This window comes from Globicephala melas, chromosome 17 (assembly GCF_963455315.2).
Source record: "Globicephala melas chromosome 17, mGloMel1.2, whole genome shotgun sequence".
Taxonomy (NCBI): domain Eukaryota; kingdom Metazoa; phylum Chordata; class Mammalia; order Artiodactyla; family Delphinidae; genus Globicephala; species Globicephala melas.
The window spans coordinates 43,175,753-43,200,859 of NC_083330.1; the positions used below are offsets into that span (position 1 = coordinate 43,175,753).

General features: G+C 35.2%; 1 protein-coding gene across 1 annotated transcript in view; it reads left to right on the plus strand.

The window, feature by feature from the left end:
- VPS13B (vacuolar protein sorting 13 homolog B) overlaps positions 1–25,107 on the plus strand; it is a 798,623-nt gene that overhangs the window by 510,030 nt on the left and 263,486 nt on the right. The window lies entirely within an intron of this gene.

Here is a 25,107-nt window from a genome sequence, read left to right on the forward strand (position 1 = left end):
TATTGTGAAAGGCTTTGAATACTAGGCTGAAATGTTTTAAGTAGTAGTAGGCAGTAGAGAGTAGATGAAGTTAGTTCAGCTAGAGAATGACTTCAACAGGTGTGCTTTGAAGCTCAGATCCATTTTAGACTGAACTATTCAACTGTATTAACACACTGATAGTTGATGTGTGATCTTCAGATGTGAATATTATCGTTACCTTTTCTTCTATTCTAACATCATAGAATATGTTATATTCTTTTACAGTATCAGTTTATTTCAGTTAGGATTTGAAATTGCTGTAGCATATAATATCACCTATTGTTTCCAGAAGCTACAATTCTTAAAAAAAAAACACACTTTTTATTTCTTTATTTTCATTTATTTATTTTTTTCTAACATAACTCCATACTTTATTCAGATTTCCAAGTTTTTACCCTAATGCCGTTTTTTTGTGTTTGTTTTTGGTTTTTTTAAACATCTTTATTGGAGTATAATTGCTTTACAATGGTGGGTTAGTTTCTGCTTTATAACAAAGTGAATCAGCTATACATATACATATATCCCCATATCCCCTCCCTCTTGCGTCTCCCTCCCACCCTCCCTATCCCACCCCTAGGTGGTCACAAAGCACCGAGCTGATCTCCCTGTGCTATGCGGCTGCTTCCCACCAGGTATGGATTTTACATTTGGTAGTGTATATATGTACATGCCACCCTCTCACTTTGTACCAGCTTACCCTTCCCCCTCCCTGTGTCCTCAAGTCCATTCTCTTGTAGGTCTACGTCTTTATTCCCATCCTGCCCCTAGGTTCTTCATGACCTTTTTTTTTTTTTTGATTCCATATATATGTGTTAGCATACAGTATTTGTTTTTCGCTTTCAGACTTCTGACAGACTCTAGGTCCATCCACCTCACTACAAATAACTCAATTTCGTTTCTTTTTATGGCTGAGTAATATTCCATTGTATATATGAGCCACATCTTCTTTATCCAATCATCTGTCGATGGACACTTAGGTTGCTTCCATGTCCTGGCTATTATAAATAGAGCTGCAGTGAACATTGTGGTACATGACTCTTTTTGAATTATGGTTTTCTCAGGGTATATGCCCAGTAGTGGGATTGCTGGGTCATATGGTCATTCTATTTGTAGTTTTTTAAGGAACCTCCATACTGTTCTCCATAGTGGCTGTATCAACTTACATTCCCACCAACAGTGCAAGAGGGTTCCCTTTTCTCCACACCCTCTCCAGCATTTATTGTATGTAGATTTTTTGATAATGGCCATTCTGACTGGTGTGAGGTGATACCTCATTGTAGTTTTGATTTGCATTTCTCTACTGATTAATGATGTTGAGCATTCTTTCATGTGTTTGTATATCTTCTTTGGAGAAATGTCTATCTAGGTCTTCCGCCCATTTTTTGATTGGGTTGTTTGTTTTTTTGATATTGAGCTGCATGAGCGGCTTGTAAATTTTGGAGATTAATCCTTTCTCAGTTTCTTCATTTGCAAATATTTTCTCCCATTCTGAGGGTTGTCTTTTTGTCCTCTTTATGGTTTCCTTTGTTGTGCAAAAGCTTTTGAGTTTCATTAGGTCCCATATGTTTATTTTCGTTTTTATTTCCATTTCTCTAGGAGGTGGGTCGGAAAGGATCTTGCTGTGACTTATGTCTTAGAGTGTTCTGCCTCTGTTTTCCTCTAAGAGTTTTATAGTGTCTGGCCTTACATTTAGGTCTTTAATCCATTCTGAGTTTATTTTTGTGTATGGTGTTAGGGAGTGTTCTAATTTCATTCTTTCACATGGAGCTGTCCAGTTTTCCCAGCACCACTTATTGAAGAGACTGTCTTTTCTCCATTGTATATCTTTGCCTCCTTTGTCATAGATTAGTTGACCATAGGTGTGTGGGTTTATCTTTGGGCTTTCTATCTTGTTCCATCGATCTCTGTTTCTGTTTTTGTGCCAGTACCATACTGTCTTGATTACTGTAGCTTTGTAGTATAGTCTGAAGTCAGAGAGCCTGGTTCCTCCAGCCCTGTTTTTCTTTCTCAAGATTGCTTTGGCTATTCGGGGTCTTGTGTGTTTCCATACAAATTGTGAAATTTTTTGTTGTAGTTATGTGAAAAATGCCATTGATAGTTTGATAGGGATTGCAATGAATCTGTAGATTGCTTTGGGTAGTAGTGTCATTTTCACAACGCTGATTCTTCCAATCCAAGAACATGGTATATCTCTCCATCTGTGTCTATCATCTTTAATTTCTTTCATCAGTGTCTTATACTTTTCTGCATACAGTTCTTTTATCTCCTTGGGTAGGTTTATTCCTAGGTATTTTATTCTTTTTCTTGCAATGGTATATGGGAGTGTTTCCTTAATTTCACTTTCAGATTTTTCATCATTAGTGTATAGGAATGCAAGAGATTTCTGTGCGTTAATTTTGTATCCCACTACTTTACCAAATTCATTGATTAGCTCTAGTAGTTTCTGGTAGCATCTTTAGGATTGTCTATGTATATTATCATGTCATTTGCAAACTGTGACAATTTTACTTCTCCTTCTCCAATTTGGATTCCTTTTATTTCTTTTTCTTCTCTGATTGCTGTGGCTAAAACTTCCAAAGCAATGTTGAATAATAACGCTGAGAGTGGGCAACCTTGTCTTTTTCCTGATCTTAGTGGAAATGGTTTCAGTTTTTCACCATTGAGGACGATGTTGGCTGTGGGTTTGTCATATATGGCCTTTATTATGTTGAGGTAAGTTCCCTCTGTGCCTACTTTCTGGAGGGTTTTTATAATAAATGGGTGTTGAATTTTGTCAAAAGCTTTTTCTGCATCTATTGAGATGATCATATGGTTTTTCTTCTTCAATTTGTTAATATGATGTATCACATTGATTGATTTGCGTGTATTGAAGAATCCTTGCATTCCTGGGATAAACTCCACTTGATCATGGTGTATGATCCTTTGAATGTGCTGTTGAATTCTGTTTGCTGGTATTTTGTTGAGGACTTTTGCATCTATGTTCATCAGTGATATTGGTCTGTAGTTTTCTTTCTTTGTGACATCTTTTCTGGTTTTGCTATCAGGGTGATGGTGACCTCATGGAATGAGTTTGGTAGTATTCCTCCCTCTGCTATAGTTTGGAAGAGTTTGAGAGGGATAGGTGTTAGCTCTTCTGTAAATGTCTGATAGAATTCGCCTGTGAAGGCGTCTGGTCCTGGGCTTTTGTTTGTTGGAAGATTTTTAATCAGAGTTTCTATTTCAGTACTTGTGATTGGTCTGTTTATATTTTCTGTTTCTTCCTGGTTCAGTCTCGGAAGGTTGTGCTTTTCTAAGAATTTGTCCATTACTTCCAGGTTATCCCTTTTTTTGGCATATAGTTGCTTTTAGTAATCTTTCGTGATCCTTTGTATTTCTGCAGTGTCAGTTGTTATTTCTCTTTTTCATTTCTCATTCTATTGATTTGAGTCTCCTCCCTTTTTTTCTTGATGTGTCTGTCTAGTGGTTTTTCAACTTTGTTTACCTTCTCAGACAACCAGGTTTTAGTTTTATTGGTCTTTGCTATAGTTTCCTTCATTTCTTTTTCATTTTTTCTGATCTGATCTTTATGATTTCTTTCCTTCTGCTAACTTTGGGGTGTTTTTGTTCTTCTTTCTCTTATTGCTTTAGGTGTAAGGTTAGGTTGTTTATTTGAGATGTTTCTTGTTTCTTAAGGTAGGATTGTATTGCTATAAACTTCCCCCTTATAACTGCTTTTGCTGCATCCCATAGGTTTCAGGTCATCCTGTTTTCATTGTCATTTGTTTCTAGGTATTTTTTGATTTCCTCTTTGATTTCTTCAGTGATCTCTTGGTTATTAAGTAGTGTATTGTTTAGCCTCCATGTGTTTGTATTTTTTACAGATTTTTCCCTGTAATTGATATCTAGTCTCATAGTGTTGTGGTTGGAAAAGATACTTGATATGATTTCGGTTTTCTTAAATTTACCAACCTTGATTTGTGACCCAAGATATGATCTATCCTGGAGAATGTTCCATGAGCACTTGAGAAGAAAGTGTATTCTGTTGTTTTTGGATAGGATGTCTTATGAATTATATGAATTAAGTCCATTTTGTTTAATGTATCATTTAAAGCTTGTATTTCCTTATTTCTTTTCATTTTGGGTGATCTGTCCATTGGTGAAAGTGGGGTATTAAAGTCCCCTACTATGAATGTGTTACTGTCGATTTCCCCTTTATGGTTGTTAGCATTTGCCTTGTGTATTGAGGTCCTCCTATGTTGGGTGCATAAATATTTACAATTGTTATATCTTCTTCTTGGATTGATCCCTTGATCATTATGTAGTGTCCTTCGTTGTCTCTTGTAATAGTCTTTCTTTTAAAGTCTATTTTGTCTGATATGAGAATTGCTACTCCAGCTTTCTTTTGGTTTGTATTTGCATGGAATATCTTTTTCCATCCCCTCACTTTCAGTCTGTATGTGCCCCTAGGTCTGAAGTGGGTCTCTTTTAAACAGCATATTTATGGGTCTTGTTTTTGTATCCATTCAGCCAGTCTATGTCTTTTGGTTGGAGCATTTAATCCATTTACATTTAAGGTAGTTATCGATATGTGTGTTCCTCTTACCATGTTCTTAATTATTTTGGGCTTGTTATTGTAGGTCTTTTCCTTCTCTTGTGTTTCCTGCCTAGAGAAGTTCCTTTAACATTTGTTGTAAAGCTGGTTTGGTGGTGCTGGATTCTCTTAGCTTTTGCTTGTCTGTAAAGGTTTTAATTTCTCCATTGAATCTGAATGAGATCCTTGCTGGGTAGAGTAATCTTGGTTGTAGGTTTTTCCCTTTCATCACTTTAAATGTGTCCTGCCAGTCCCTTCTCGCTTGCAGAGTTTCTGCTGAAAGATCAGCTGTTAACCTTATGGGGAGTCCCTTGTGTGTTATTTGTTGTTTTTCCCTTGCTGCTTTTAATATGTTTTCTTTGTATTTAATTTTTTATAGTTTGATTAATATGTGTCTTGGCGTGTTTCTCTTCGGATTTAGCCTGTATGGGACTCTCTGAGCTTCCTCGACTTGATTAACTATTTCCTTTCCAATATTAGGGAAGTTTTCAACTATAATCTCTTCAAATATGTTCTCAGTCCCTTTCTTTTTCTCTTCTTCTTTTGGGACTCCTAGAATTCGAATGTTGGTGTGTTTAATGTTGTCCCAGAGGTCTCTGAGACTGTCTCAATTCTTTTCATTCTTTTTTCTTTATTCTGCTCTACAGTAGTTATTTCCACTATTTTATCTTTCAGGTCACTTATCCGTTCTTCTGCCTCAGTTTTTCTGCTATTGACTCCTTCTAGAGAATTTTTAATTTCATTTATTGAGAACACACTTTTTAAACTGATGAAATAGAAGGGTGAGAGGGCTAAGATTGCCCTGAGTTATGTTCATTTGGCTGCAGTAATTACTCTGTTATTCCTGAATAGCAAGTAATCATCTTATTAAGCCTACTTACAGAGGTAGTGTACGTAGGAGTAACATGCTCATTTTCAAATCAGTGTTTTAGAGTAAATAAAACTTTTGTACCAAAATAAAAACCATATTTTTAGAGTAAAGAATAGAACCACAGCATTGGGGATCTGAAGGTGGAGGTTCTTTGATGCACACATTACAGATCCTGGAGAGGAATGTGGACAACTTATAACACTAATTGAGTATTTCTTCCTTTGCCTTCTCCTTCCTCCTCTTCCTCCTCCACTTAACCACTTGCTTTTAGGCACTTCCTTAGCACTCCTTTCGTTTCAGTCTCTGGTAACGACTTACTTGGTAACCTGTCCCATGAATGCTTGGTACCTGTTCTTATACTGTCTTTGATAGCCATAAACTATGTTTTTTTAAGGAAAATCTCATTTACACAAAAATTACTTTAATGATCATAAAATATACAGTATTTAGTCGATGTTTCTTCACATTTCTAAAATAATGGATATTTCCACCAATATAAGGTTTCTGTTCCCTCAGAATTTTGCTGTTATTTATTGTGTTTGGGTTCTCTACAACTATTTAAAGAATTAAGAACTACAAAAAGCACTATATCCAACTGTCTATGAAGCATGATAAAGTTACAGTAAAAAAAAAAAAAAAAGTTATAGTCAAGCTGGTCAGAAAAGGTACAGGTCCCTTAGCTCCAGCACCAGCTCCACCTTTAATCAGCTCCTGTCCTCTTAAGACTGCTATCCCCTCTCATCTGTGCTTCTCCCCAGGTCTCCTCTCTCTGTACCATATTTATATTTCTTCTTGACTGTGCTAAGTTATATGCCTTCTCTCTGACTTTGAATTCTGTCTCTTTGATAATTGCTCCTTTCTCACATATTTTTCTCGAATTTCCAGTGCTGTCTTTTAATACCATATTCCTCATGACCTACAAAAATGTTCATCTATAATGTGAAAGCACTAGGAAAACAAATTATAACTAATACATTATTGTCTCTTCTGAGTCAAAATATAAATGAGCTAGCTGTTCAGAATAACTGAGGGTCGATGATTTGCTTGGTTTCCTATCTGACAGTTCGTACTTTTCTACCAAGCAAACTTTTGGGCTTTCAGTTACTTTTATATAAAAGAATCAGCCTTGGGCTTCCCTGGTGGCGCAGTGGTTGAGAGTCCGCCTGCTAATGCAGGGAACACGGGTTCGTGCCCCGGTCCGGGAAGATCCCACGTGCCGCAGAGTGGCTGGGCCCGTGAGCCATGGCCGCTGAGTCTGCGCGTCCGGAGCCTGTGCTCCTCAACGGGAGAGGCCACAGCAGTGAGAGGCCCGCGTACTGAAAAAAAAAAAAAAAGAATCAGCCTTAAAAAAATACTAACATCAGAGCCATGGGAATATATATAATTCTCATCTAAGATTTCATGCATTTTTAAATTGCTTATTTCTAGACCTTTGGCTCTTCATCAGAGTTTTTCTGCAGCAAGTGACTAAAAAACCTCTCACAGAGTATAGAGATATACAAAATAAGCACCAAAACCTAAATCAAATAATCTTCTTTCTACCCTTTTTTAAGATTCCTGGACTTCACCAAATGTGCCATAGGTGCCTTTACACCTTTCTTTCTAAAAATTGGCCCATTCAGTAATACACTGTTGGAAGACATGAAAGTACACTGGGGTGGTTGAAATATTCTATATCTTGATTGTGGTGATGGTTATACAACTGTATACGTTTGCCAAAGCCCCTTAACTGTATGTTTTAAAGAGTGAATTTTATTACTTACAAATTATATTCCAGTAAACTTGGCTTAAAAATGTTTGGCCACTTCGTAACACAGCTTTGGAAAACACAAGAATCCACTGGCAACAGTGATTTACATTAATGTCAGAGTGTCTGTTATGGAGGTAGCTACCCAGAATCTGTAACATCAGCTAACACTTATTGGGTGCTCACTGTGTAGCAGGTGGTCTAAATGTTTTATGTAGCTTAACTCCTTTTTTCCTTACAATAACCCTTTGAGTTTGGGCCTGTTTTTCAAACTATACAGAAATGGAAACTGAGTCTCAAGAAAGTCCTATAGTTTGCACAAGTTTGCATAGCTAATAAGTATCAAAACCAGGCTATTCCCCCCTCACCCCACCTGAGAATGTACTGGTTAAAAGTACTGTCAGAGATAGTTCAGTGACCTAACTGGTATGGATGTGAGTGTTTTAACAGGGAGAATTAAGCAAAAACTAGTTTATACAGGCCTTATTTGTTCTTATATAAAGTTTATTTATTGTATTGTAATAGTAAGCCATTGAAGGATTTAAAACAAGATCATGACATCATTAGATTCACACTTGGAATAGTGGCAGATGGGTTAGGTAGGGAGGCCACTGGAAGCTCTAGCTGTAATCCAGATGATGAGAGTCCAAACTGAAGTACTGATTTAAGGAAGAGGAAGAAGGCCAGTACTCGGCTAACTCTGCATTTGCTTGAAAGGATGTATAGAAGGAGGAAAGTCCTAGGAAAATAGGTTATAGCTAATTCATTATTATTCTTTTGGAATAAAATTATGATAAATGAGCTGGTTTATCTCAGCACATGTATTAAAGGAAAGATAGGGCTCTAGATCATTCTTTTCCCAGCTGTTCAAAATTGCATGACAAAAGGCAGTGACTCTCCTGCTACACATTTGCATATAGGCATCAGCTTTTCGTGAATTCAAAGGCCACAGATTGGGATCTCCCTGCACTTTGCACCTTCTTGAGCTCTTGAATACTCATCTGATTATTTCATATATGCCCCCAAATAAAAATGTTGAAGTATTGTCTTTTTAAAAGTTCAGGAGAGGGTTATTATTTATTTGTTTATTGGCTTTATTTTTAAGTATGGAAGAGTCAAGTATGTTTAAATGTCAGTGGGAAGGACTCAGAAGAAAGGTTGAAATGTATGGGATGAGAAGGGAAAATCAATAGTGTAACATTCCTAAAATAAGGAGAAAACAATACCCTATGAATAAAGGGTAGAGGGATTGACACCTCTTCTAACGTAACAGAAGGGAAGAAAGAAAGGATGGTCACATATGTAAGAAGATTTAAGAGTTTAGTAATACAGAGTTGGGAGTTGAGGAGGTGCTCATTTGATATTTTACTCCATGAAATAGGATGTAAGGGCATCTATTAAGGAATGGTACAGGGCTCAGTAATTTGAGATGGGGGCAGGAAGCTGCTTATTCTGTTGAAACTTTAATTTTTTACCTAGTAAATATAAATTGGGAGGTACAAAAATGCATACAAATAATAATAAAATATAAAGATTTCTAAAATTAAGACCAGAGAAACAAAAACACAATATAAACTGGAGCCACAAGGACTGAACCTCAGATTTGGCTCTTAACTTCCTGGCAGCCAAAAGAAAAGGGAGATTCAGATACTAATAAATTACTACAAGGTTTTACTGATTTTTGAAATGTATAGATCTTTAAAAATAATTTTTATATTTTAAAATAGTTTTAGAGGTACAGAAAAGTTGCAAAACGAGTGTAGAGAGTTCCCATATACCCTGCACCCAGCCTCCCTATTATCAATGACAAATGTCCCTAGTACGGACATTTATCACAATTTATGAACCAATATTTCAACATAATTATTAACTAAAGTCTATACTTTATTCAGTTTTTACTAAGAACATTTTACTAATGTCCTGTTTCTGTTCCAGGATCCCATCCAAGGATACCTTATTACATTTAGTTATGTATCCACAGGCTCCTTAGACTATGACAGTTTCTCATATTTTCCTTGTTTTTGATGACCTTAAGTGTGTTGAGGAGTAGTAGTCAGGTATTTTTTAGAATGTCCTTTAATCTGTATTTGTCTGATGTTGAGGGGGGAATATCTACATAAATCATTTGGAATTCTTCTGTACTGGAGATTTGTCTATTCTTCATTTCGGAGATATATGATTAATAGATGTGCCTTTAACACTGAAAATTTTCAAAAATCAATTAATAGTATAGATTGCAACTGTAGTTAATCCCTTATATGCCAACATTTCTTTATTCTCTTAGAGCTTTAGTATCTCCATCTGCAGAATGAGAGCTTTGGACTATGCTGTTGACCTTCACTTCCCTTTCTAATCTTTCATTGGTGTCTTTGATGACCTGAGGGAAAGCCCAAGACTGACCTCCAGTGGTAATCCGTGCTGCTCTCCTAGAAATAAATGCCTGTTTGTTGAGATGAGTTGGAACAACCAGATAGTTAAGAAAAAGCAACACTCACAGCAAGGCAGTTTCTAATTTATTCTTTATTTATTGGTAGTTGATTACAAGTCTCAATTTCTCTATGATATGACTAGAGTAATTTCTGTCTAAAAGTGACCCAAAAAATTTCTTTTTCTGTTCTTCTGAAATTTCAGCCATTTGGAAGGAAATGAGTCTAAACTCTCTTTGTCAATGTATAGGTACTCTAATTCTGGGTATAATCACTTCAAAATGTTGCTTCTGCTTAAATGATTTCCTCTCAGTAATTTAGCAGAGTTTTTTTCAGTCATTAATTTTAGTTCTCTTAAACTATTTTTTGAAGTTAACTTCCCATCTTTCTCATTATTTTCCCAAGGCTTCTCTCTCCTCATGGAACCATATTCACATGAATTCTAGATTCCCCCTTCCCCAAATAATCTTAGAATATATTTGTGAACCTGTGGAATTTGAGTGTATTTCTATGGGAGAAATTCCTCTAATATTGTTTTTAGCATTTTCCAGGGGGTGGATATAGGTTTTCTGGGATCTGAGGTTGATCCTTTTTAGAAAGAACAAATTACAAATATAAAATTAGGTTCAGGTGCTGTATAAATAAAAATAAAATTCAAAAAAATAAATCAATAAAATTAGGTTCAGGGCCTCGAAAAATGTCCTATGCAAGGAAGAGTATTTGAAGCTGAAATTTCCTATTAACTTTATGCTAAATACCCCTCAACCAGTTTTGGATGAAAAATGACATTACCACTGTATTAGTTCTCTGTTGCTGCTGTAACACATTACCACACATTAAATAGCTTAGAACAACACAAGTGTATTATCTTTCTCTTCTATTATCAGAGGTCTGATACAAGTGTCTCACTGGACTAAAATCAAGGTGTCAGCGGGGCTCTAGTTGTTTCTGCAGGTCCTAGGGAAGAATCCATTTCCTTGCCTTTTCTAGCTTCTAGAAGCCTCCTACACTCCATGGCTCATGCTTCCCCCCCCCCCTCCATCTTCAGTGTCAACAGTGGCAAGTCAAATCCTTCCTAAATCATATCTCTATAACCTTTCTTCTGTCATTGCATCTCTCTAGCCACAGCAATGAATAATTCTCAGCTTTTAAGAACTCATGTGATTAGATTGGGCCCACCCAAATAACCCAGTATAATCTACCCATTTCAAGATCTGTTACCTGAATCACTTCTCCAAATCCCTTTTGCTGTGTCAAAGTTCACAGGTTCTGGGGATTAGGACATGGACATCTTCAGGGAGCCGTTATTCTGCCTAACACAACCACATAGGAATATGGTCTCTGTCTTCTTTCCACTTGATGATAATGACCAATGACATATTCTTACTGACTCAAAAAGGCAGCAGCAAGCTACCAAACTCAGACAAACCTAGGCATCTTTTCCAGAGTCAAACAATACATCAAAAATCCTAAGTGTATCTTTTGAGGGAACACATGGTACAGAGAAAGTGTTAGAGATTGCTTATTGTGTATCCAATTTAAATTTGAAGGTTAGTGTTAACACTATTGTAGCAATTTGCCCCAGCTTAAAATAACAGATTTTATGAAGTAATTATATATTTGAATACAAAAATGATTACTGGCATTGTCATAATTTTTTGTAAATCTCTGTAATGTATGGCTTAAGGGAAGACAGCTAGATTCTCATATCTGCTCTGTATTCAATGTGTTGCAGTATTTGTTTTGGTTGATGTACAGGAAGAAAAATCCAGCCTCACAAAAATATGTAGTCAGAAAAAGGAGTACTTTAAAAACCTTTAAGATAATTGTGGGTATTCTTCTTTGATATACAATAAAACGAGATATGGTAGTTTCTTTTTTGTCTACTCTATTGACTTTATATTTTTAACAGGTTTTTTCAGATATCCACATACCATACAATTAAGCCATTTAAAATATGCAATTCTTTGACTCTTAGTATGTTCAAAATTGTGCAAACATCACCGTAATCAATTTTAGAACATTTTCATCACTCCAAAGAGAAACCCCCTACCCCTTAACCATCACCTCCCAATTCTCCTATCCCCTTCAGCCCCAGATAACCACTAATATACTTTGTTTCTGTACAGATTTGTCAGTTCTGGACATTTCATATAAATAGAATCATTTATGAGTGGATCCTTTTGCATAATGTTTATATCATTCATCTCTGTTTTAGCCTGTATCAGTTCTTCATTTCTTTTTATTGCTAAATAATATTCTGTTGTGTACATATATGTATAACATTTTTAATGCATTATTCAGTTGATGGACCTTTGGTTTTTTCCCACTTTGGGGCTATTATGAATAGTGCTGCTATGAGCATTCATGTGCATGTATCTGTGTGGATATATGTTTTCATTTGTCTTGAGAACATACCTAGGAGGGAGATTGCTGGATCATATGTCAACTCTAGGTTTAACTGCTGTAATTTCTTAAAAGGTTAGTTACAACACGGAATTTGAAGCCATAGCAATGGACTTTGCTTATTCTGTTATGTTACAATTCATTGGTTTGTCTTAACTTTTAGTGAATCTTTCATCCATGCGTGATTTTGTAACATCATGCATTGGTCATTTGGAAAATATTTATTTACTTAGTTATGCAGATCTTCCAAAAGTGGACACATTTTATTATTTAACATCAAAATGCATATTTTTTAATATTACTACTGATCTCATCAGAAAAGTCTAAATATTGAGAAGCTATCAGGTTCATGATAGCAAATACAAGTTTTTCAAAATGCTAGTTTTTCTTGGAAGTTTAAATTTCATTATTGGCAATTAATACCGTCTGTTGTTTTCCTTTAAGGAACAGTTTATTTTAGAGAAAATATTTGTGAAATACCCAGTTCTGAATAACCATCGTTTTTTCAATCACTCTTTCAAATAAAAAACTTTTTATAAAGAATCAGCTATTATAGTATGCAGTTCAGCTGCACATCTGCTTTCCCTCAAGACAACTATCATTCTTTGGTATACAGCGCAGGTGCTTTGTGCATACTTCCCATTTCATCACATTGAATATTAAAAAGATATAGGTTTATTGGTCAGGATTTAATAAAATGAATAATTTTTCCTGTTTCATCAAGAACATTCTTACATGAAACTGTTATTTGATTCATTTTTTACTGTAAGTGTATGGTGGAAAACTAGCTCATTTGGGTACTACTGCCTGTATTAATCCTAAGGTATACCCCCATTGCTTTTGCACCATCAGTCTAATGTCAACATAGTGAAAAAGACAAATTATGTCTTAGTTTTATTGCAAAATTAGTTTTGACCTTAAGGAGTCCTTGATAGGGTCTCTGAGACCTCAAGGGGTCCGTGGACTACGCTTTGAGAAATGCTGTTCAGACAGTACACTTTGTTTCTCCTGCTCAAAAAATGATATTTCCCAGAAATGTTGAGATTAATGAAAAGCCATATGTCATTTTGTAGAAACAAATATATTTTTGTTATTTTAGAATATACTATTTAAAATCTTATTTCTATCTGCACTACTTTCAGTAGTTCCATAATCTAAAGATATTCAGAAAGTAAATAATCTCCATCATCATTTTAAAATGAAAAAAAAAATGGAAATCAATTTTTATTTATTTGTCCAAGGTTGATTAATTAACTTGCTGTACATTTTAAGTTGAAACCTAAGCCTTCTGATTCTTAACTACAGTGCTTTAGTTTTTTAATAGGCTACTTCACTAGAAAATCTGTACGAAATATCATACAGATGTCTTAAAAGTCCAAAGTGTATGCTTAATTTGTCTTTCACATTGAATAATTTTCAAATAATCACCTTTCGGCCTTCAAAATCGATTATATAAATACATTTAGAAAGGGGTTGGGAGAATGGGTGATGGTATTCAAAGGGTACAAACTTCTAGTCATAAGGTGAATAAGTTCTGGAGATCTAATGTACAGCATGGTGACTGTAGTTAACACTGTATTGTATACTTGAATGTTGCCAGGAGAGTAGATCTTAAATGTTCTCACTACAGACACAAAAACTGATAACTATGTGAGAGAATGGATGTGGTATCTATTCTTATTGGTGGTTGTTATTTCACAGTATATACATATATCAAATCATCACGTTGTACACCTTGAACTTACACAATATTATATGTCAATTATATCTTCTTAAAGCTGGAAAAAATAGTCTTAGATTAGAAATTGAATATGAATGCTGGCGTTCTAACTTAACACTCTCAGGCTGAATTCCCCTATGCAGTGCTCTATGGGAAATGAATTCATTTAAACAGATTAAAGAAATATTTTAAGAATGCAATGTACCTTTAGTTATAAAACCTCTTACTGCTGCAAATATACATAAGACTTTTGCAATAAGCTTAATGAATTCGTTATATAAAAATATACAAATTAACTTTCTATGTAAAATATAAACATCAAATAAATTATGGATATTTTATTAGCTGGTTGATCGATTTTTGTTAGTACTTTTATTACTGATATAGTTTTGGCAGAAATGATAGAATTGAGAAGACTTTTAAAATGAATATTTATCTTAAAATTCTCAAGAATCAGGTGGTGTTAATAGCGCTGCTGATGATGGCAGTAGATAATATTCATTAACTGCTTACCATTTAGCAGGTACTGTATTGTGTTATTACATGCATGATCTCATTTAATTCTCAAATAGCTATGTTAGAAAGTTACTGATATTACTAAGAATTAATGGACAAAAGAACAAACAAAAAGAAAGCTTTGGGTTCAGTTATCACTGACATGTATTTATTTGTCATAGGAATAATTTCACTACCCTAAAACAACTTTCTAAGCAGTCTTCTATTTCAGAGCAGGAGTTGTTTTGTGACGGATGTTTTGTTTTTTATTTTCTAAATCAGTTTTCTCAGCACAATCTGACTTTAATTTCTATCTTAACACAAGTAAAATGGACTAGAAGGTCTCCTAGTCTTTCTATAAACTTAAAAAAGGAATTCTTTCCAGAAATAATGTTCTTATAGAATAGGTTTGATTGAATTTTTCCATAAAAAATGCAGATGGAGTTAGGATACCAGGTGATGTGTAAGAATTTCAGGAGTCCATATCTAAGGACTCAAAATGATAATGATGATGACGACGATGACATTTATTGTATACTTACTAGCTGAGTATGATGAGTACTATATGAGCATTATCTCAGTTCTCTCTAAACCCCATAAAATATAGATACTATTCTTATTCCTATTTTTCAAAAGGGGAAACTGAGGCACAGGGGTTCTTTTGTTTAAGTTATTTTCCCAGGATCATGTAATTGGTAAGTGATGAAGCCAAGATTCCAACCCAGACTGTATGTCTATAGTACATCCTGCCTTTGCATTAGGCTAGCAATCTGGATTCATGATCCCGGCTTTACCACTTATTAATTGTGTCCTTGGGTGTATTTCTTCTTTACACTTCAATTTACTCATCTATAAAATGGGAATAAGAGTAGCAGTTCTTAGCTTTTCATAACTTTTTTAGGGTCACAAAAAGTTTGGGAGGCTTTTTGAGACTTGTGAGGATAAATGAGAAAGTAAAGTGCTCAGCACAATTCTTAGTACACAGAAGTGCTCAGTAAATGATAATGTCTATGGCAATGATAATAATGAAATAAAGTTTCTCTTATTGAGTGCCTCATTTCCACCCCTGTGGCCCTTACCACTGTGCATCAATATCCTCCTAACTGACTTCATCTTCTCATTTTAAACCAGTCCAATATACACAGCAGCCAGGCAGTAATTATCCTAAAGTTTATTTAGGGCCATATCATTCCTTTGTTCAAAAACCTTCAATGCTTTCTCTCTGCCTAATGAATTAAATAAGAACTCAGCCTGATACGGAGTTCAGCATCTTTACTTCACTCTGTATATCAAGTGGAGACAGCAGAATTCCTTTTACGTATTTAATATGTTTTGTTCAAACGTATGTTTAAGATAGGTGCTTAATATGTTTTATTGTATGGACTGGTTAGTAGCCTGGAGTATAAGTTAAAGGTGAAAATGTTTTCATGCCTTCCTCTTGTTTGGTGGTAAAATATCATAGATGTCAAAGCATCTCAGGACCTGAATGATAGGTTATATAAATGTAAAGCTAGGTAGGGACAGTTTATTTTAATATGTTGGCATCCTATCAAAAAAGACTCCAAAAAGCCGATTTTTTTATCCCAGAAAAAAGACCCAAGAAAATATTGGCCTTTTCTCTCTGTATATGGGGGCCTCTTAGTACTTAACTTAATTTCCACTCTTCCTTGATTAAATAAACAAGAATAAATGAAATGACAAATTCAAGGGAGTACATAGATTTACACTTAGACATTACTTATAGTCTGTGTAGGCTAATGTGATTTCACTAGAGAAAAATAACTCCGAGAAAAATCTTTTTTTATTTTATTTTATTTTATTTTATTTTTTAACATCTTTATTGAGGTATAATTGCTTTACAATGGTGTGTTAGTTTCTGCTTTATAACAAAGTGAATCAGTTATACATATACATATGTTCCCATATGTCTTCCCTCTTGCGTCTCCCTCCCTCCCACCCTCCCTATCCCACCCCTCCAGGCTGTCACAAAGCACCGAGCCAATATCCCTGTGCCATGCGGCTGCTTCCCACTAGCTATCTACCTTACTACGTTTGTTAGTGTGTATATGTCCATGACTCTCTCTCGCCCTGTCACAGCTCACCCTTCGCCCTCCCCATAACCTCAAGTCCGTTCTCCAGTAGGTCTGCGTCTTTGTTCCTGTCTTACCCCTAGGTTCTTCATGACATTTTTTTTTCTTAAATTCCATATATATGTGTTAGCATACGGTATTTGTCTTTTTCTTTCTGACTTACTTCAGTCTGTATGACAGACTCTAGGTCTATCCACCTCATTACAAATAGCTCAATTTCGTTTCTTTTTATGGCTGAGTAATATTCCATTGTATATATGTGCCACATCTTCTTTATCCATTCATCCGATGATGGGCACTTAGGTTGTTTCCATCTCCGGGCTATTGTAAATAGAGCTGCAATGAACATTTTGGTACATGACTCTTTTTGAATTTTGGTTTTATTTTAAATTATTATTCTTTTAAAAGTGTTTCAGTATGAGAAGGAAGTCTCGTGGGCTAGGGTAATTTTAACCTGAGTGTCATATGGGGATTTGGACTTGATCCAGATCATTTAAAAATAGCTCTACAAAACTTGATTATTTAAAACATAACTTTATGTTTTCATCATTTGGCTTAAATATAAATTTATTTTATTGTGTTTCATACTACAGTGGCAATCTAGAAGAAAAGGCAGATGCCTTTACCAAGTTTCGTTGTAAAATTTTTGCTTGCCAAAATCAGCATCAGGATGTTTCTCAGATGTACTGAAATTTGCCCCTATTTCAATGTAATGAATAGTTACTGCATGGTGTCAGCAATTACACTGTTAGTGATTTTCTAAATGAAGTGCTGTAATGTAGCAAGGAGTACAGAATGGCCAGAAAAATTGGACTCAAATCCCGGCACAACCACGCCATGGCTCTGAAATGCAGCCAGACTTTTTGACTTCTGAGCCTGTTTCCTCATCAGTAAATTTGGAATTATGCTCTGTAATTCATAAGCTTATTGTGAGGCCTAGATGAAATTATGTTTAAAAAAAAAAAGCCACTTACGCTTGGCTCTTAGTATATACCCATCAAACATTACAGTAGTTATCACTGCTGGAATTTGCTACCATATGTTAATTTACAAGGTTTTCTTTATTAAAGTTTATTCCTTAGATAAGGATAACTGTATGCTTAAATATATTTTGGCAGTTTATAATGGATAATTTTCTAAATTTCCTTTGGATTTTTCCATAAATGTAAACTAAACTGGAACTTGCACACTGTGATTTATGGGAATAAATCTGAACTAGGCATCAGAGAAATTGCTATAAAATTTGCTTTGCCACTAATGATAGAATCTTGGTCAAGTCACTTTTGCACTGTGGGCTTTAGTTTCCTCCTATGTACAATGGGAGAGTTAGAGCAAGGGAGTTGTGATAAGTGAAATTAAATTCCCTTTGAGTTCTAGAATTCAGTGATTGTGGATTATTCTGCTTCATTCTAAAGGTCTGACTGCTTTTCATTTTTTTATTGTCCTTGCTTTTTATTTGATTACATGTAATATAACATGGGTGTTTTCACAAGTGGGTGTTTTCTAAACTTGATGATGATAATCACCAGGGATGCTCATGAAAACTGGTTAAAAATCTCCAGAGATTCTGGTTCAGTAGGTCTGGAGAAAGCCCTAGGAATCAGTAGTTTAGTAAGTGTCCCAGGTGATTTTTATCATCAAGTTTAAACTGCCGTGTTCTTTTTATTATATCTAAAAGCTATTCTTTGCCGGGGAGAGGAAGAATCTATGTTTTGGGATGCTGCGGACATTTACTTCATCCAATAGATGTTTAATGTACGTTTACAATGGAAGATAATAAAGGAGTCTGTGACCTAGTTGGGGAATTTTTTAAAATAACAGCACAGTGAATAATAGATGTATGAATAAAGGGATGCGGAGCAGAGAGAAGGAAGTAATCAGTTCTGCCTGTAGGGATGGAGGAGATATCAGGCAAGACTTGTAAGAAGAGGTAATATTTAGGGTAGACTGTGAAAGATAAATGGGCATTTCCCCAGCAAAAAATGTGGGGAAGGGTATCACAAGAAGGAGGTACAATGTGAACAAGAAAGTATAAGAATGCCAGATATAGCTGGACGACTTTGAGCAATATGGTATGTGGGTCAGGAGAAATAGGCTGCAGGAAAAGTGGCCTTCAGAGTTGAAAGGGCTGTTAATATAATGTATCTCATTCTGAGATAGTGTGATGGAAGGAATGGAGACGTGCACAGGAATGTGTGTTTTCTAAGGTTCACTCTGCCCAGGTGTAAAGAGTACATTTGGGGAGTGACTACAAACAGGAAGACCCAGTTTGAAGGCAACTGTAGTTTCTACTAGGAAGCAGTACTAGTTATTATGAAAGGCCCAACCACTGGAGTCAGACTGCCTTGAATACTGGTTCTGTCACTTACTAGCAGGCTTCTAAATTTTCTCATCTGTAAACTGGGACATACTTCTGCTACTTATTGCTTAGAGTTGTTGTGAAGATGAAATAAGATAATATGTTTAAAGCACGTGAAATGGTCCCCACAATAAGCACTCAGTCATTGTTAGCTTCTGCCGTTATTACTGTTGCTGTTGTTTATTCAGGATTGTAAGGGCCATGATTAGACTAGAGGCAACAAGAAAAGAGAAGTGAGAATAACATAGAACACATTTTCAAGGACTTGGTGATATATTAAATATATGAGGGTTAATGGGCAGAGATGAATCAAAAAAGATTATCAAGATTTTTAGTTTGAGTGATTGGAAACCATTTAATACATTCCAGTCATTCAAAAGTGATATTTCATAAACAAAGCATATGCTTTTGCATATCTTTTACCTCTTTATCTGTTGGGGTCATAGTAGATGTTTATCATTATAAGAACTCTGTAAAGAGTATTATTAACCCTTTATCATATTGTTTGCCTATTTATATACAGAATAAATGTGGTTTTCTGGTTTTCTTCTAATGTTAGGTGTTTTGGTGAGTGCTAGTTGGACTCAGAACACCTAGAGTCTGGTTCTGCATCCTTCAGTGTGCATAGAATCACAGCTGCACCACCAATCACAGTCTGTTTCAGAGAAAAGTTCATTAGACTAATTTAAGTAGTATAACCACCCTGAGAATTACTGTTATTCTTAAACTCTTAGAATCTTAGAACTGGAAGAGCCCTTAGATATTATTTAATTTGATGCTCTCTTTATAGGTGAAGACATTGACACTCAGAGAGGTTAAAAATTACAAATTATTACAGCTATTCAGTGAAAGATGCAGAACCAGGTAAAAGATGTACAAAAGCAAGAGGGAATAAAAATCGGTCATAAATGAAACACCCATTCAATCTAGCTAGCAGTCATATCTTACTAGTGATAATATCATTTAGTACAAACTTTTTAGGATGTGTTTTGGCAGTAATATCAAGAGAAGTAAAATTCTCATAATTTTGTCCAGTAATTTTGCTTCTAAGAAATTATCATAAATAATTGTTAGAAATATAGGATGTATTTATGTATACAGTTATCCTTTGTAAGGTATGTTATTTTTAATATAAGTATATATTAAATGCTCAAACGTGTTATAGAAAGAAGATTAAGTAAATAATTGGTATATAAGTAAATAATACGTTTATAGACATATATACATAATGCATACATACACAAAATATAATTTAAATTTATTCCCAAAAAATATTTATTGGGAACAGAACAGATGAAGTCTGTACACTGAGATTATCCAGTAAAATAAAGTTTTACAATGAGAGTTTTAAATGATAAGTCAGTCTTCTTCTTTATTAAAGCAACTGTAACAACAGTAAATTTCAATGTTGAAAATTAAGGGAAGTTGAAAAACAAAATTATTACCTATAACTGTACCACCCATGGATAACTATTAGAATATTTTTGTATATATGCTTCTAGATTCTCCTTCTCTTTGTATCTATAACTCTGTTTCTGTTTTATGTTTGTTCATTTGTTTTGTTTTTTCAGATTCCACATATAAGTGAAATCACACAGTATATGTCTTTCTCTGTCTCACTTATTTCACTTAGCATAGTACTCTCTAGGTCCATCCATGTTGTTGCAGATGGCAAGATTTCATTCTTTTTTTATGGCTGAGTAATATTCCATTGTGTATATATACTGCAACTTCTTTATCCAGTCATCTATTGATGGACACTTAGGTTGCTTCCATATCTTGACTATTGTAAATAATGCTTCAACAAACATAGAGGTACTTATATCTTTTCTTGCTGGTATTTATGTTTTCTTCAGATAAATACCCAGGAGTGGATCATATGGTAGTTCTTTTTTAATTTTTGGAGGAACTACCATACTATTTTCCATAGTGGCTGCGCCAATTTACATTCCCACCAACAGGGCACGAGGGTTCCCTTTTCTCCAAATCCTCACCAACACTTGTTATTTATTGTCTTTTTGATAAGAGTCATTCTGACAGGTGTGAGGCAATACCTCATTATGGTTTTGATTTGCATTTCCCTGATGATGAGTGATGTTGAGCATCTTTTTTCGTTTGCCTGATGACCATCTGTATGCCTTCTTTGGAAAAATATCTATTCAGATCCTCTGCCCATTTTTTAATCAGGCTGTTTGTTTTTATTGATGTTGAGTTCTATGAGTTCTTTGTATATTTTGGATACTAACCCATTATTGGATATATCATATGCAAATATCTTCTCCCATCCAGTAGGTGACCTTTTTTGTTTTATCAATAGTTTCCTTCCCTGTACAAAAGCTTTTTAGTTCGATATAGTCCCATTTGTTTGTTTTTGCTTTTGTTTCCCTTGCCTAAGGAGACATATCCAAAAACATACTACTAAGACCAATGTCAAAGAGCATATGCCGATGTTTTCTTCTAGTCTCATCCAAAAAATCTTCAAAGCAAGAACTAAAAGATCAAACTGCTTCCAAGTAATGCATCCCAGAACAAATATTTGAAGGAATATTTAAAGAAATACAGATATTTAGAGGAATATAGAAATACCTTGATTCAAACAAAGTGAAATTCATAATGTCTGGCATCCAGTAAAAACTGACATGAAAAGAAGCAAGAAAATATGACCCATGATAAGGAGAAAAATTAGTCAGTACAAACAGACCCAGAAATGGCAAAGATGATAGAATTATTAGACAAGAACATTAAAACAGTTATTATACATTATGTCATCTATATAAGATGGTAGAGAAAAGCATGAACATGTTGAGGAAAAACATGAAAAATATTTAAAAATTGAACTTCTAGAAATGAAAAGTACATTATCTGAGATTAAAAAACAACTGAATGGAATTCACAGCAGATTTGACACTGTAGGGAATCTTTAAGACATAGCAATAGAAACTATCCAAAATAAAACATACAGAAAAAAAAAGATGGGGGGAAGAAAAGGAACACAGAGCATCAGTAAGCTGTGAGAAACTTCAGTCAGCCTAGTGAATGTGTAATTGTGGTACCTAAAGGAGAGGAGAGACAGGCTGAGACAGAAAAGTTTTTTTAAGAAATGGTGGCTGAATATTTTCCTTATTTGATGAAAACGATAAACCCAAGAGATCCAAGACGAACCCTAAGCACCAGACACAGGAAAAACACTGTACCAATGTCAAATTTTTACAACCACTGATAAAGGCACAATCTCTACAATAATCAGAGGAAAAAAGACACAAAGATAAATTAATTGCTGCTGACTTCTTATTGGAAATGCAAGCCAAAAGACAGTGAAGCACCATCTTTGAGGTACAGAACAGCTGAACATGTCAACCTAGAATTCTATATCCAAACAAAATAGCTTTTAAAAATCTGAGGGGACTTTCCTGGTGCCTCAGTGGATGGGACTCTGTGTTCCCAATGCAGGGGGCCCAGGTTCAATCTCTGGTCAGGGAACTGGATCCCACATGCATGTCGCAACTGGGAGTTCACGTGCCACAACTAAGGAACCCGCCTGCCACAACTAAGACCCGATGCAACCAAATTAATTAATTAATTAATTTTAAAAAATAAATTAAAAAATTAAGAACTGAGGCACAATAATGATTTTTTTTCAGACACACAAAATCTGAAATAGTGCATCACCAGTAGACCTGCACTACAAAGAATATTAAGGGAAATTCTTTAGATAGATGGAAAATGATACCAGGTAGAAATCTGCATCTAACCAAAAGAATGAAATCACTGAGGATGACAATTATGTGGGTACCTGTAAAGGACTCCCCACCTCCCACTTTTAAATCTCTTCCAAGACTACTGATTGTTAGAAGCTAAAATAATAACTGTAATTGCGGCGTTATAACTATGTGGAAGTGTAATGTATGACAATAATGATGCAAAAGCTGAGAGAGGAGGAGTTGGAGTAAACTGTGAAAATGTTCTTAGACTATATACGAAGTAGAAGGCAAGTCATGATAAGTTAAATTTTAAAAAGTAATTTCAACACAGATATGCACAAACAGCATTCGACTAGTCATAAGATTTGGTAACTTGGATAGGTAAATGAATTTGGAGTTGAGAATCGCATCTGTCCTATATCTCAAAAATAATTCTTTACATATTTGTTTGATCTACTTTAAGACTGAAAATGAAAGTTGATGCTATCAGATATTTACAAATAATATTTTGAATAGTGAAACCTAGATTTTTGTTTTGTTTAACGTGTAACCTGCTTTGTATAGAGTTGGGTATGACTCCTGTAAGAAACAAGAGGACAATATGAGCCTGGACTCAGACATCCATCACATTGAAAGATTTATAAACAACTTTCTACTCTCGTTTCTGCTAGGCTTTGTTGTTTTAAGAAGGCAAAGTGAATAAATTGTGCTAGTCCCAGCTCAGCAAAATTTTTATGCAGAAGAGATGTGTTGTCCTTTCCCTTTCCTCTCTCATTTTTGTCTGTTACCAACTTTATACTCTGCCCTGGCAGCTGATTCACGGTCTCTCAGCTGTTACATCGTGTTATTTTCTGATACTCTGTTCTCCCCAAAATGTCCCCATCTTGGTAGGCTACACTTTGCTTTCCAATGTAATAAATATTAACAATGACATTAATGACATAGCTCCTTGGTGAACTACACTTTGATCAATCAACTGGGGAGGAGAAGAGGAAAAGGGCAAGTAATCCACTCCTTCCTCTGCATAATATTTTGGCGATTTTCTTAGCATCATTTCTTATTTGATAGTGACTGATAAAAAGCCGTATACCAATGAGCAGTAGCTAACATACTGTGTCTCCTTAATAATAATTCCTCATGTTTCTATTTCACAAATAGTCTATCAGTTGCTCCTGGGAGCAGTCTCAGGGCTTTTCTATTTGGAAACTGAATCCTAGAAAGCGAATGATAAGGGTAATCTTCTAGATCCTGAACTAGAACCTTGCTCTGCAGACGCCTAGTTTATTGCAGTGCCAAAAGCAGAAGGAAGAGTTTGGGGATTAAGTGACAGTATGGTTGTCTGCATGTGGGGACTGCTGGCAGCAACTCATCTAGACTTTTTAAAGCCTCACTAGAATTCATTCCTTTATAATCTTTGATAGAAATATGAATACTGTCCTTCAAGGAAGGCCTAAAAGTTTTGTGCATGAACAACCTCAGGAAACAGCTGCTGCTGTTGCTAAACCCACCCTGGGAATGAAGTTCCGCAGAATACCTGCCCTTCACTGCAGCCTCCTCGCTTAATGGACCCTGCATACAGCTCTGTGAAATAAAATCCTTTCAGCTGTGTTCTTTTAGCTATTACATTTTCCTTACGTTTGGTTTGGTTTGGTTTTTTTCTTCCTTTGGCTTTTAGGGTTAGTATAGAATGGTAAAGAGTGTGCGTTTTGGTGTAAGTCTAGCTTTCAGAGACCTGCTCTGGGACTTGGCCAAGCTCCTTAACCCTCTAAACCTCAGTTTCCCTGTAGGAATTTTGTAAGGATTAAAAGTAGTGTAGGTAAGAGACTTAGCACATAAAGACTCGATAAATAAGTATGGTTGTTATTAACATTTTTGTTGATTTCTTAAATCATAAACAATAAGTAAAATAAAAGTGCCTTTTTTTCTTGATGAGACCCATTTCATCCCTAGATAGTTATTGAAACAAGTAAACAAGAAAATGTTCATTAGAGAATCTAGGTGATAGGTATACGGATGCTTACTGTAAAATTCTTTCACCTTTTTGTGTGTTTGAATATTTGCATGATGGCATGTTGAAAAAAAAAAGAGTTTACAAGAATGATGGTGTAATGTTAAAAAAAAAAAAAGAATGATGGTGTTGCAATAAAAACCACTGAAGGTGACTCAGAAGAACTAGAAGCCGAAATTTCTCTTCTCAAGACATCAGTAGTGTAGCTTAAATGACAATTCAGATGAATTGCTGGAATGATTCTGTCCCCTTATGTTGCAAGCATTCCATTCGTGAGAAAATGCATGGTCTGAAATGCTGGGTTTCCTGCCTTGAAATTGCTTGGCATTACCCATTTTATGTGAGCAGTCTGTGACACAAAAGGATAATGAAGTATATATGAGAGCTCACTGAAAGAGCTCTGGAATTAGCAATTCAGAAATAAAAGGTTGGGAGGGAAAGCTGTAGGCAGAAAGGGAATCAGGAAAGTGACTTTTATTGACTTTCTGTTACATTTGTGCCAGAGGCCCTGTTTTACAAGGATGAGTAAAATATCTTCCCAACCTTGAGGGAGTTCATACTTTGTGTCAGAAGATACCCCATCAGTATATTATGGTACCCAATAAGAAATGCCATAATAAAATTGGGTCTGAGAGCATGGTAGAGAAAGAATTACTAAAGAATCCTCTTGGGTCTTCCAGACTCCTTCAGTCA